The 6,000-nt window shown below is 39.4% G+C and overlaps 1 long non-coding RNA gene across 1 annotated transcript in view; it reads left to right on the forward strand.

Moving 5' to 3' along the window:
• Window positions 1-4,725, forward strand: part of LOC148149644 (uncharacterized) — a 20,416-nt gene extending 15,691 nt beyond the window's left edge. Inside the window, exons 2-3 of the long non-coding RNA XR_015757539.1 lie at window positions 2,403-2,474; window positions 4,619-4,725. This is a non-coding gene — a long non-coding RNA (uncharacterized LOC148149644). The remainder of the gene's footprint in view (window positions 1-2,402; window positions 2,475-4,618) is intronic.
• The last annotated feature ends 1,275 nt before the right edge of the window (window positions 4,726-6,000 follow it).

Raw genomic sequence — 6,000 nt, forward strand, 5'->3', positions numbered from 1 at the left:
GCAAATCTCCCTGCCAGTAGATTAGTCCCTTTCCAATTTATGTGCAATCTGTCCTTCTTGTACAGGTCACTTCTCCCCCAAAACAGCTTCCAATGATCCAAAAATGTGAATCCTTCTCTCGTACACCAGTTCCTCGGTCATGCATTTATCTGCTCTATTCTCCTAATCCTGCCCTCACTAGCTCATAGCACCAGAAGTAATCCAGATATTACTAGTCTCAAGGACCTCCCTTTTAAATTTCTGCCTAACTCTCTGTAATTTCGCCTCAGAATCTCAAACTTTTCCCTTCCTATGTTGTTGGTTCCAATGTGTACAATGACCTCCTGCTGGTCCCTCTCTCCCTCGCGAACATTCTGCACCCTCTCTGAGACATCCTTGATCCTGGCACCAGGGAAGCAACATACCATTCTGATTTTTTGCTGCTGGTCACAGAAACATCTGTCTGTAGCTCAGACTAGAGAGTCTCCTAACACAATCGATCACTTGGAACCTGACGTGACTCTCATTACATTAGAGCCAGTCTCAATACCAGAAACTTGGCTGTTCATGCTACATACCCCTGAGTGTCCATTACCCCCTATATTTTCCAAAACAGCATACTTGTTTGAAATGAGGATAGCCACAGAAGACTCCTGCACTACCTGCCTACCTCTCTTACCTTTCTTGGAGTTAAACCCACTTATACGACTATATCTGAGACTTTCCCCCCTTCCTATAATTGCCATCCATCACATCCCCATGTTCTTGTAAATTCCTTATTGCGTCTAACTGCCTCTTTAACTAATCCATTCGATCTGATAGGATTTGCAACCAACAGCATTTATTGCAGATATAATCCTCAGTAACCCGTAAATTCTCCCTAAACTCCCACATCCAACAAGAAGAGCATATCACTCCAGTAAAGGCGAATTTTGCTTTTTTCAACCTACAGACCCATAAAATAACACTGTCTTATTCCTCTACAAAACACTCCAGATTAAATTAATACTTATGGCTTATATTTTAAGTTTAATCAAGAGACATAGCTCTATAAAACAAGAAATAACCCACTCTACTCACTACTGCAGATTTCTTTTAAGGCCGTACTTAACATCCACTTATCTGCTTCTATACTGTGACCTTTCCCAAACAGGTTTCTCCAAGATCAGTTGTGAATTTCACTGTTTTTTAATTTCCCTGACGCACTTCGATGTCCAGCGATACATGATTTCAACAATAAAGGCTGTAGCTGCTAACTCTGTCAGTTAGCAATGTGGGTTTTTTTTTTTCTCCCTCTCTCTCTCTCCTGCACTGACCTTACCATGTGCTTCCTTTGTCTGTTCTTTTCCCTTTTGAAACTGCTGTTGTTTTGACTTTTTATTTCTCCAAAGTTCCAAAACAACGCAATAACATATAAAACAGTATTTGCTGTTCCTGGAAGACAAGGAAATCACCTCCAACACCAAAAATACCTCAAAAAAGGAGCAGCTGTTGCAGCCAGAAATCTTTCCCATCCTCCATCTTGGCTTACCCAGAATTCTTTTTACCTGTGGTGTGTTTGAATTGAGGCCTTTTGCATTATTTTAGGGAAGCAAGTAAAATTGAGCTTCTGTACACCACAAGTGATCATAATGAAAAGTGTGTAATTTTTGATGTAGGCTGGATAGAGATATCAGAATGTTCCAATAGTATGATGACAGTGATTGTAGTGATTGTAGCGAGGTCAGCAGTTGAACCTCATAGGATATGAGTTCCCTAATTGAGCTGTTAATCTGGAAGCCACGACTGACATATAAAAAGGCTGACTGTCAGACATACTCACACTTTGGTGCCTGACCCTGTATGACGCATACTCTCGTCAAGGACTGTTCCTGTGAAAATTAAGGGTGACTTGGTGATGGGATATCGGTCTCTGTTGGAGTCATTACAGTGATTATACAGGTCAACACTTGAGTGAAGTATTGGAGGATTCCTGGAGACTGTGGAACAAAACGTCACTGTGTTTCAAAATCTTCATGAGTACAAAGGAAATAGGGAAAGAAAATTCCGGAAAACAAATTTGTTTATGAAGAAACCTCATTGTCTCTCAGCTCCATTCTTGAGGTTTTGCTTTGTTGGTCTTTATATTTCAATGAATTCCTTGTTAGACAAATGATCTCCTGAAGAAGGGCTTATGCCCGAAACGTCGATTCTCCTGTTCCTTTGATGCTGCCTGACCTGCTGCGCTTTTCCAGCAACACATTTTTAAGAAGTGATTTACACTCAAATTGTATTCTTGAGAAACAAGCCTAGAGTCCAGATTTACTTTTGATTTTTGTTCCAAATTTGTGGTTATCTTTTGGCGCATAGGCCTAACAAGTCATGTTGTATTAATCTTGAATTAATCTATTAATATTTCATTCTTTTATATTACTGAATGCCAGGAACATAAATGCTCATAAGTGCAGATTGTCGGAATTCGAGCATGCTTGAGTTGGAATATCAGGCACCTAAACGTGAGTGTTGAAGAAGCAAAGATGTTTGGTCATGAGGACTTGGTTTTAGCAGTTGCAGTAATATTCTATCATGTAAATATATCTGAAAAGAATTTCATGCCAATGTCATGACCATAGATAAACCTCTACTCACAAAAAAGTTGACAAGCAGCTTGTGTTATCTCCCTTGGGTAAGGCTCGCCTTTTAGCTGCCGGTCAGGCATGTAAGTGGTCAGTGGTGTGCCTTTGTGATTTCCCCATTGGCCCCTATCTGGGATGGGAAATGGCAGGTGTTCATTGCAGGGAGCACAACTGAAATTAATGGCTGCTCCTTGCAATATATGCTTATCAGTAGCTCAGCATTGGCAAAGGGCCTAGGCCACAAGTATATGAGAGTGAGAAGTGGGTTTGCAGGAGGGGGGAGGGGTACATCAGCAAGGATGGAGGACTAACTCAGCCCCTCACTTTCCATTACTGTGTTCCTCCATCAACATGCAAATGACTAAGTTCTTTGGAGAAGATCTTTTTGGGCCAAAAATGATTCAACTTAGAGGAATGGGACTTTGATAATAAAATTGAGCCCATTTCTCTCACTCAACTCCTGACATTCACCATGAACCAATAAAACTCCATTATTGCTTCTTTTAAGAAATGGAGAATATCAATCTGATTTTAACCAGGAGACAGGATGTTGGAAGGCAATGAAATCACAGTACGGTGGGCCTGAAGTCTTCGGGTGAGAGAAGAAAATAGGAATTAGCTCAAAAATAATTAACATAAGGAGTGTAATCTATTCATGAAATAAGCTCTCTGTCCCTCCGTTCCTCCCTTTATCTGTTATCATTGCTGGTCCCTGCACTCAAATTAATTCAAAAAACAAATAACTGACTAAATTAACAAAATTAGACTCTGAGAAAAATCACCACCCAAGCCTGGAGTCATGATTCATATCAGGCTTTTGTTATTAAGATGTGAGTAAGATTTGGCAATCCTGTCTGAGAAGTTCCTTTGCATGCAATCTGGGATTACTCCATTAATGTGTCATTCTTTCATAATATTGACAAAATAATCTGTGAAACTGCATTTCATCGTTTAAAATGATTTACATTTGGCCAGATTTTGGCTAGTCAAAATTAGCCAACAGATGCCTCAGCAACTGATTTTCTAACAGGATTTAAGGGTGAAGGGAAGTTGTGCTTCTGAAAACATTTTATCATACAGAACCAGGTAGTCATTTGTTATAAAGGAGACCAAATAACCCACTGAGACTTAGCCTGTTTAGTTTTTGCAAGTCACCATCCAATCTCCTTTTGAAATCATTGGTTATTTCTGCTTCCAACAGCCTCACAGTCTCCTGAATTTTAGCCCAAATTTGAAATGCATCCCTAGTTCTTGCAGCAATAGCTAGTGAGGAGAGCTATTCTGTTTCTACCTTACCTGAGCTTGTCATTTCCAAACTAATCTCATCCTGAAAACCATTCTAGTAAATTTTCTGTACCCTCTTCCACATCATTCCTGAAGTTTAGTGGCCAGAACTGAATTTAAGTCTAACCAGAGTTTTACATGTTGAAACACCTCTGCTGCTGAACTGACTCCAAAGTTGAGCCTCTTGTATTGAAAAAGTCCGGTATGAATGGGGAATATTGTAAGACAGCTTGATTGTAACTGCAAACTCAGTTTGATGATATCTACTTTGAAGTCAAGTTTGACATAATGTATAGCAACACTGATTTTTCTATGATGATATCATTTGAAGCTGCACAGAGGTTTAAGATATGCCTACACAAATCAAACCCAATGAGGTGAATGACAAAAATGGTGACTCACCAGCAGTATAGTTGTACGAGCAGTTTTTGGACAAGTGACTATTCATCAGGCAGAGCATTGGGGAGCATTTTTACTGACACTTTAAAACCTTCCTGTCACCATTGAAGTCAGGTATTAGTGGGGCTTAGACATCCACATGAAGACAACAAAATCATTGTGGATTGTGGTTGAAGCCCTTCTGGGGTCCAATTTCTCCATTTCTCAAACAAAAGAATCAAGTTATTCTTTGGTTTGTTTTCGTGACATAAAATAGATAAAACCATTTTGTTTTAATTTTTAAGAAGTTTTAAATCAATAGGTTATATGACTTAATAAAACTAAACTCCCAAATGTCGCAGGTGGTCGATCAAAAGATGCTGGTGTGAAGTGGCCATTTCTGAATACTATGAATTCCAACTGCCTGTTGTCTTTCGATACTGAATCGGCCTGAAACTGTGAAGCAATTTCTTCTTCAACAATTGCAGTGCTCAACATTAAATAGAGCTCATGGGATTTGGATAGAATCTCTGATGTGAAACATCAATTTCAAGTGTCCTTTAGCATGACCATCAAAAGTGGCCTGACTCAAAATTTAAACAAGGTAAGTGTTTTAAAACAAACAATAAAACAATAAAACTCCAGGTTGTCATCAATGTATCTGATACACTTTCTGCTCTTTTATTTCTTGTTAATATCTTGAGTGATAATCTATTTTAGTGTAAAACATATTTTTCTTTAACTACCAGATTCCTCTGGCTCCCAGATTGTTTTATGTGGTCACTTGGGTGAAATCAGAATGTCCACAACTTATTTAGATAGAACTTTTATCCTTAGAATTTCCTTTGTAGTTGTGAGTGTTTTTATAAGGCTATCCAAATGCCAGAGGTACAGCTGATTTCACTGGGGAAAGTGCACAATAATTGTGCTATGTTCTCCAAATACAAAGCAAATCTCTAAGTAGCAACAACTTTCTTTTCAAAGGATCCACCAGCCAGACACAGCTTCTACAGTGAGGCAGGGCTTTCCCTGGTGGAAGAGAAAAAATCTGTAATTGAGACTTAGAAAGCATCTGACCAGAAAAACATCAGGGTCTGCCAATTTGCACAGTATCCTAGAGGAACAGCTGCCTTATTGGGCTGATGGGAAGAGAAGATATGCCTAGAGGATGGTATGTTGCCTCCCTAATTTCTGGATCCAAGATGTCACTGACAGCAAATAACCAGAAGTTGACCCATATTGCTAGCAACAACATGGGTAGGAAGAGGGATAGACGTTAGGAAAAGAGAATAAGAAGCAGGATCTTTGAAATAATCGCTTATAATTTACTCCTCATGGCATGTAGTATAGAAATGGGAGGATAGTACAAGTCGATGCATATTTGGAGAGGTGTTTCAGGAGAAAGGGCATTATAATCCTGGCACTGGGGCCTATTATGGGGCAGACAGGTCATATACACTCAAATGGATTTCCCCTCAACAGTACAGGGAGTGATGTTCTCTTTGGATTGCTTTCTATTGCTTTTGGGACGGACAATCCAACTACTTTTGCAGAGGGTTCAGAACCAAGATGAAACATCAGAAAAAAATCAAGGTGCACAAAGATTGGGCAATCAATAGCAATAGAGTAAGGAATGGCAAGCTGTGAGGTCAGATTAAGAGGGAATATTTAATATTGTTCACATTTATAGTGCCAAGACGTAAATGCAAGGAGCATGATAAATAAGGTCGATGAGCTGTTGGCA

This window comes from Chiloscyllium plagiosum, unplaced genomic scaffold (assembly GCF_037043375.1).
Source record: "Chiloscyllium plagiosum isolate Xiang-an unplaced genomic scaffold, Cpla_swu_hap1 HiC_scaffold_7, whole genome shotgun sequence".
Lineage (NCBI taxonomy): Eukaryota > Metazoa > Chordata > Chondrichthyes > Orectolobiformes > Hemiscylliidae > Chiloscyllium > Chiloscyllium plagiosum.